The sequence below is a fragment of the Hevea brasiliensis genome, chromosome 15 (genome assembly GCF_030052815.1).
Source record: "Hevea brasiliensis isolate MT/VB/25A 57/8 chromosome 15, ASM3005281v1, whole genome shotgun sequence".
Lineage (NCBI taxonomy): Eukaryota > Viridiplantae > Streptophyta > Magnoliopsida > Malpighiales > Euphorbiaceae > Hevea > Hevea brasiliensis.
Window position 1 is genome coordinate 76881491 of NC_079507.1, and position 8202 is coordinate 76889692.

An 8202-nucleotide genomic window follows, 5' to 3' on the forward strand; every position below is an offset into this window, starting at 1 on the left:
AGTATGGCCACTCATCCACCTTAACATTCTCATCTCTGCAACTCTTATCTTAGACGCATATAACTCCTTCAGTGCCCAACACTCACTACCATATAATATAGCCGGTCATATGGCTGTACGGTAAAATTTTCCTTTCAACTTATTGGGAATCTTGTGATCACATAAAACTCCCGTAGCACGTCTCCACTTCAACCATCCGGCATTAATCCTATGACTAACATTCTCCTCATATCCCCCATCTACTTGGAGGACTGAGTCGAGATATTTAAAGTGATTACTTTGGAACAGTACCACTCCATCCAAACTAACTCCTTCCCTATCACTAGTTTGGCCTTCACTAAACTTGCAATGCATGTATTCTATCTTCGTTCTACTTTACTTAAAGCCTTTTGACTCTAGAGTACTTCTCCAAAGCTCGAGCTTTCTATTGACTCCTTCTTGCATTTCATCTATTAGAACAATATCATCCGCAAACATCATGCACCAAGGAATACTCTCTTGTATATGTTTCATCAATTCATCTAAAACTAATGTAAAAAGGTAGGGGCTTATAGCTGATCCTTGGTGTAATCCAATTGAGATCAGAAAATCTCTTGTGTCTCCTCCCTCTGTGCGCACAATAGTAGTTGCTCCTTCATACATATCTTTCAACACTTGTATATACCTAATAGATATCCTCTTTTGTTCTAACACACTCCATAAGACATCTCTTGGAACACTATCATAAGCCTTCTCCAAATCAATAAAAACCATGTGTAGATCTTTCTTCACATCTCTATATTTCTCCATCAAGCTTCTAATGAGAAAGATTGCTTCCATAGTTGAATGACCGGGCATGAAGCCAAATTGATTGAGAGAAATAGAAGTATCATGACATAGTCAATGCTCCACAACTCTCTCTCACAACTTCATAGTATGGCTCATGAGTTTAATTCTCCTATAGTTTGAGCAACTCTGTATGTCTCCCTTATTTTTAAAAATAGGTACTAAAATACTCCTCCTCCATTCATCAGGCATTTTCTTTGAGTTTAGAATCTTATTAAATAATTTAGTTAACCATGCCACTCCCATATCTCCCAAACACTTCCACACTTCAATTGGTATTCCATCGAGTCCATAGGCTTTACCCACTTTTATTCTCTTAAGTGCTTCCTTTACTTCTAAAGATCTAATCCTTCTAATATAATTCACTTTCTTTTCTATTGTTCTATAGTCTATATTCATGCTATTACCATTTTGGCTATTATTAAAGAGATCATTAAAATAATTTCTCCATCTTTCTTTAATATCCTCATCTTTCACCAACACTTTTCCTTCTTTATCCTTAATGCACCTAGCTTGATTGAGATCTTGAAATTTCCTTTCTCTCGTCCTTGCTAATCTATAAATATCTTTTTCCTCTTCTTTAGTTTCAAGTTTTTCATATAACTTTTCAAAGGCCTGTGCTCTTACTTGATTAATTGCCTTTTTTGCCTATTTCTTTGCTATCTTGTACTGTTCATATGCCTCATTATTATCACATTTAGGTAATTTCTTATACCATTCCCTTTTTCTCTTCACTGCCTTTTGTACTTCCTCATTCCACCACCATCTCTCTTTTGAGGGTGGTCCATGTCTTTTAGACTCTCCAAGTACTTTTCTAGCTATTTCTCTAATCTTTAATGCCATCTATATCCATATATCATTGGCCTTCATATCCAGCTTCCATGCTTCGGACTCGAGAAGCTCATTTTTGAACTTCACTTGCTTTACTCCTTTGAACTCCCACCACTTTGTTCGAGCTACACTATTTCTTCTGACCTTACTTGAATTGTTCATAAACTTGACATCCACGACCACTAACCGATTGTGACTTGTTAAAGCTTCTCCTTGAATGACCTTGCAATCCTTGCATAGAGCTCTATTTATTTTCTTGGTTAAGAGGAAGTCAATTTAGCTTCTATGTTGCCCACTTTTGAAAGTCACTAAACGTGACTCTCATTTTATAAAGTAGATATTTGCTAGTATTAGGTCGTATGCCATAGCAAAATCTAAGATGCTTTTTTCCTCCTCATTTCAACGGCCAAAACTAAAACCTCCATGAACATTCTCATAACCTTGCCTATCACTTCCTACATGTCCATTCAAATCTCCACCAATAAAAGCATTCTCTTCATTCGGTATGCTTTGCATTAAATCATCCATATCTTCCCAAAACCTTTATTTACTCTCACTATATAGTTCTATTTGTGGGGCATAAGCACTAACTATATTTGTTATTTCTCCTTTTAGTACTAGTTTTACTAGTATAATTCTATCTCTTACTCTTTTCACAGCTATTACAGTGTCTTTCAATGTCCTGTCTATGATTTTGCCTACTCCGTTCTTCTTTCTCTCCTTTTTGGTAAATCACAGTTTGTACCCTGAATTATCTACTTCCTTACTTTTCTCTCCTACCCATTTAGTCTCCTGAATGCAAGCAATATTCACTCTTTTCCTTTCCAAGGTATCCACAAGCTCCATTAATTTTCCTGTAAGTGATCCAACATTCCAAGTACCAACTCTGATCCTCCTCCTATCCTGTTCCTTCCTAATTGGTCTCCTTCTATGATATCTTCTATTGTTTTCTATGTCTATCTTGTGTTCTATTCCACTATCTGTTCTACTATCTGTCCTATGGACTAACTTCTTTACCCACACCCATCCATGATGTAGGAAACCTTGCTCACTTAACACCACACCCGGGCGCCGGCATGGCGCATCGCTTTCAGAGAACGCCCTACACCCTTGCATATTTCTCACTACACCCTGGCTCCAATGTAGCGCGTTGTAAGTAGAGGACGCCCCAACATTTATATCATTTGAATTTATATCATAAGGTGTGATGAAATTTTTACGCTGGCTGTCACCTACTACAACCCTCCTCCTTTATCCGGGCTTGGGATTGACTAAGTGCAAACTACTTAAGCAGAGTTTGCTGGGACCAAGTTCTTAAAAAAAAAAAAAAGAGTGATGCTTGTGCAATTAATAAAAATGAGGAAGAATAGCAGACCACATTTTTTGGTCTTTTATGAATTGTTGATTTTGAACTGATCTTTGATGTTTGTTATCAATTGTACTACAAATAAAAGTGCAGATCATTAAAATGTCTTTTCTTCCAACTGTTTCCTCAAATATAACATTGGAAGATCCCTCAACTTTTTTTTGTTTATTTTCGAGACCCACATTAGAGGCCTCTTATTTCTTAGTAGGATAGACCAATGCTTAACGAAGTTGTGCGCCCTCCAACTTAATGAGTAGGAACCTTATAAATCATAATATTTCATGCAGAAGATTCTGATGGACCATATCACACAATTTTCTTTTGACACTGAAATGTTTCCACCTTAAAATTGGTACCCTCTCCATGATTCATTTATTATTGTTTGATTATTATTTGCTTATGCAAATGAAATATGATTCCTCTTGTTGCCCATTTGATTTACAAAAGATACCAAGTCGGTTGGTTATCTGATTGTATCTCAACAATGGGTTTGGAACCCTAACATTCTTTTACTTTGCCTTCAATTTGGGTTCCTGCAAGGCTACAATTGAAACAATGTTCATACTTTGTGTGATGATGCAAGCAAGGACCTAATCCAAAATTCATACAACATCAATGGTTGACAAGAAAAATTATGACCTAACCTATCTCTGTCTCAACAACAACAATCCAATCTCACAAAAAATGCTCCTCAAACAATACGCATTCATCACAGTGTATATAATGTTATGGCTATTGAAATTTAGTCCTAATAATCATTCTTTCTTGTAGCAAGTAGCACCATGGCTATCAAGAAATTCAAGTTTTGTTTTGCAAAACAATTTGGGGGAGCTGAAATGTCTGAATAATATAATATAGTTTTTTAACAGATTTTGGACATGCTAGATAGATAATCTAGAATCTATATTTGAGGAATCTTAAGGCCTGCTGATTGAAAATTTATGAGCCAATTGCCCATCATAATAAGCTAATTGTTGTAGAGCTAGGCTTTGTGTATAGTGTTATCCTCGGAGAAAGAGAAAGGGTAGGAAAAAGATACCAAATAGGAAGTTTCTCAGAGCTTAAGAGGCATACACTTCCGCTGAAGAAATATAGCTCACTAAATGATCCTTTAGGAAGTCAAAGATATCATGGCAATAGCAATACTTCTAATAACAATTCTGCCATTGCCTACAGCTAAATCTCCCAACTAATGGGAGCTATATACTTCAACCAAGGCTTGTTTACCATTCCCCAAGAATGTTTTGCCAACATAGGTAAGAAGTAGCTTTCAGCTTTAACTTATTTAGTGGGATGTGCTAGGTTCAAGCGGTATTTAATATACTTGGGAGTCCTTTGGGGTTGTAACCATAGGTGAAATGTTCTTTGGGAAACCAATAGTACTTAAGATTGAAAAAGTTTAGATATTTAGAAAGGAGCTTCCTTTACTTTAGAAAATGTGTTACTTTCATTTAGGCTTTACTAATGTGGTATTTCTCTATGCTTTAATATTTCAATACAAGTGGTGGAAAAGATTGGCAAGGCACTAAGATGTTTTCTTTGTTCTAGGGGCAGCAATCTAAATTTGATTAGTTGGAAGCACATTTTTACACCTAGGTCTCACTACAAGTTAGGCCATAGAAATTTGGCGTCTTAAAATTGTCGGCTTCATAGATAAATGGTCATGCTTCACATCTTAAGTATTCTATTTTAGCTTTTATTTATGTACAGTGTTGGTGATGAAATGATATATGCATTTCATATAGTCATTTAGGTTAACTTTCATAGTCATTTTATCGATTTATTAGTAAAATTTATTAGTTATTTACTTCATTTTACATAATTATCAATTTTTGGATTAATTAATAATTTTGTTTTTGTTTTATAGATAAAATGATGTTTGGAGGGACTAAAAGATAATTTTGCAAGTAAAGAGTGAAGTTCAAGTCTAAAAGTGTGAAAATTAAAGCCTAGAATTGAAGATTTTTGAAGGCTGCAGAAAGTTGCATAAGAAGCTACATAGCTTATGTAGCTTGCTCCCAGAAAATCAAAGAAATTCATAAGTTGCAAAAAGTTGCATAGCCTAGTGCATAGGCTATGCACCATTTTATGTAAGAGACTGGAGAGGTATTACAATTCAGCCAAAATATGCGTAGCTTCCTGCATAGCTTATGCACCTCCACGGAGGATGAACTCAAGCTTGCTGAAACCCAAATGGTCTCATGCATAGGTTATGCAATAGCTTATGCAACTGACTAGAAAATCTCCTCATCTTGCCAAAATGTGCATGACCTTCCGCATAGCTTATGCAAATGCTTATGTAACTTCATAAAAACTCTCTGAAGCTTACTAAAACATGCATAGGGAGTACATGGCCATGCAGAACCTGTCTTTCCTCATTTTTTCCAATTCTGGCTTTGCATAAGATGTTGCATGGGCACAATTCTAGCTATGCAATTCCTCATTAATTGCCTGAAGAGGCAAGATTTTATCACACATGTATGACCTTGCCTTAAACCATTTTTAGTCAATTTTAGAGTTTATGTCAGAGGATATAAAAGCATTATTATCTCATTTTTGCTGTAAGAAGAAAGAGGGAGAGAGTAGGAGACAAAGGAGCTGCCAATCTCATTATTTCTATCTTAAGCTCTAATTCTTCTTCTTCTCCACCATTTTCTACACTTCTTTTATCGGGTTTCTTCAATTTTAATTTTCTTTTCATCTTTTATTTCCTTATTTTGCTAGAATCATTGTATCAAACATGAGTAGTGAGTAGTTCTTTTTAGATAATGGAGTTGAGTATATAATATTTAAGATATTTTGTGGATTTGAGCTGGTAATCCAAATTTTTTGATTATTATGATGTTTTATCGATTTCTTGTGTGCCTAATAACATGCTTAGTGTAGGATCCCACTAAGTTATTTTCTCATTCCTTGGTTGAAGCACCGAAAGGAGAAAACCCAATGATAGATAATCAAGAAATTGAACTTAATTAACTTAGATCTAGAAATAGACTAAGGAATTAAGAGGGTAAAATAGATTGATTAAAGAACCTAATAGGTCTTACTTAATTTTAAATCCACGAAAGTATGATTAATTTAATTAAGGTACTCTTTGTTTCACTAGAAAGAGTATTCAAGGGATTTGAGAATCAATCTCCTTGAAACACATAATTTCACATATTTGGCTAACCAATCAAGATCTCAAAATAGCTTAAATATGAACTCCTAAACTCTGAAATCACTCTTTTATTATTGTTGATTGTTAATTGATTTTAATTGTTTGATATCTTTAATTCTTGCCATATTGTATTTAGCACAATTTATTTTTTATAATTTTAGTGAAATTTTCTATTTAAGCATTTCCCTTATTGAATTTACAATTATACCCTTCAATTCCCTAACTCTTCATTTAATTAATTTTTAGTCTAAATTTAGTTTAGATTAGTATACTTTTATATCAAAAATTCAATTCTTAACATAACTCTTCGAGGAACGATATATTTATCTATACTATTTGAACGACTTATGTACTGGCAGTTGCGCCACATCAAATTTTTAATACCATTGCCAGGGAGTTGTTTGTTTAAGATTGAATTCTTAATTATTTTAGTTATTTATAGTTTTTATTTTATTGTCTTTTCACTTTGAGTTTGTTTGTTCTTTTTAGGTAATTTTTTATCTTTTATGGGAAGAGCCAAAAGCACAGGTGATACATTTCTATTGTTTAATCCTGAAACTGAGAAGTTTTGTAGAGCCAACAAGAAAGAAACTAGAAGAAGAAAAAAGCTTTGAGAGCAGCTGAAATTGAATCAGAAATGGTTGAAGAAAAAGTTAGAATTGGCGGTTGTAATAGTGTAAATAATCAGAACAATGAGAATGGAACTTGTGGGGAAGAAGTTGTAAATGCTAATGTGCCTAGGGAAAGTATGATGGATCATGCATTCCCTCATTTTGATGACTTGAGAGAGAGTATTGCAACACCAAGGGTTGATGCAAATAGCTATAAGATAGATTTTGGGGTACTTCAAATGATTTAGAATTCTCAGTTTGGAGGCCATTGTTCAGAAAATCTTCATACCCATCTTAAGAAATTTGCTATGATCTGTGATATGCAAAAATAACCAGGAGTGTCTGATGATGCAACAAGGCTGAAATTGTTTCCATTGTCCTTGAAGGATAGAGCAATAGATTGGCTTGATTCTCTACCTCACAATTTAATCACAAACTGGGAGTAGCTTATAGATGCAATTCTTGCATAGTACTTTCCACATGGAAAAACTCAAGAATTGAAGAATCAAATGACAACTTTTAGGCCAAGAGAAGATGAGACCCTTTATGAGTCATGGATGAGATGGAAGGAGTTAAAAAGACAATGTCCACATCATGCCATTCCAAAATGGATGATAAATCAGAATTTTTATACAAATGTTACTCCTGTTATTAGAGGGATTATTGATGCTCAAATTGGAGGAGAGTTCATCATGAAGCATGAAGATGAAGCTTATGAGCTTTTGGAGAAAATTGCAAAGAACACTCATCTTTGGAGTAGTCCAAGAGGGCCAGCTCCAACTCAAAAAAAGCAAGTAGTTGGGATGTATGATCTTGATTCATTCAACATGATCAATGTCAAATTTTATGCACTCACAAACATGTTGGCAAAGAAGATGAAAGATCTAAGTATGCTATTCAATTCATCATCTTTTGGAAGTTCTCAACAAGTTACTTACGTAGAAGGAACAATGAGCTGTGGAGTAGATTACAGTGAGTAGGCTACCTATGTTGGAAACTATGGAAATAAGTAGATGGGCAATCCTTATTCACAAACATATAATCCAGCCTAGAGGAATCACCCCAATTTTTCATGAGGAAATTAGCAAAACAAAGTTCCAAATTAGAATTTTCAGCCACAACAGCAAGAAAATTCTTATCAGCAGAATAGGCAACCATTGCCTAATCTTCAGCAGAAGAATACAAATCCTGCACCTCCACTTAAATAGCAAGAGCAAGGTTCTACCATAAGAGCATTACTTCAACAAATTCTTACCAATCAAACTAAGCATGATGAAGAGATAAGAGAGATAAAAGCAAGGCTAGAACAAATGCAAACACATAATAGAATGCTGGAAAACCATATTGCACAACAAGCAAGCTCTGTAACACCCTCAAAGTAGGTAGTTTCATACAGTCTACTGTTTTGG

General features: G+C 34.7%; 1 non-coding gene across 1 annotated transcript; it reads right to left on the reverse strand.

The window, feature by feature from the left end:
- Window positions 1–7287: 7287 nt before the first annotated feature.
- Window positions 7288–7394, reverse strand: LOC131174234 (small nucleolar RNA R71). Its single transcript, XR_009144482.1, has one exon. It is a non-coding gene; the product is annotated as a small nucleolar RNA R71 (small nucleolar RNA).
- Window positions 7395–8202: the final 808 nt, after the last annotated feature.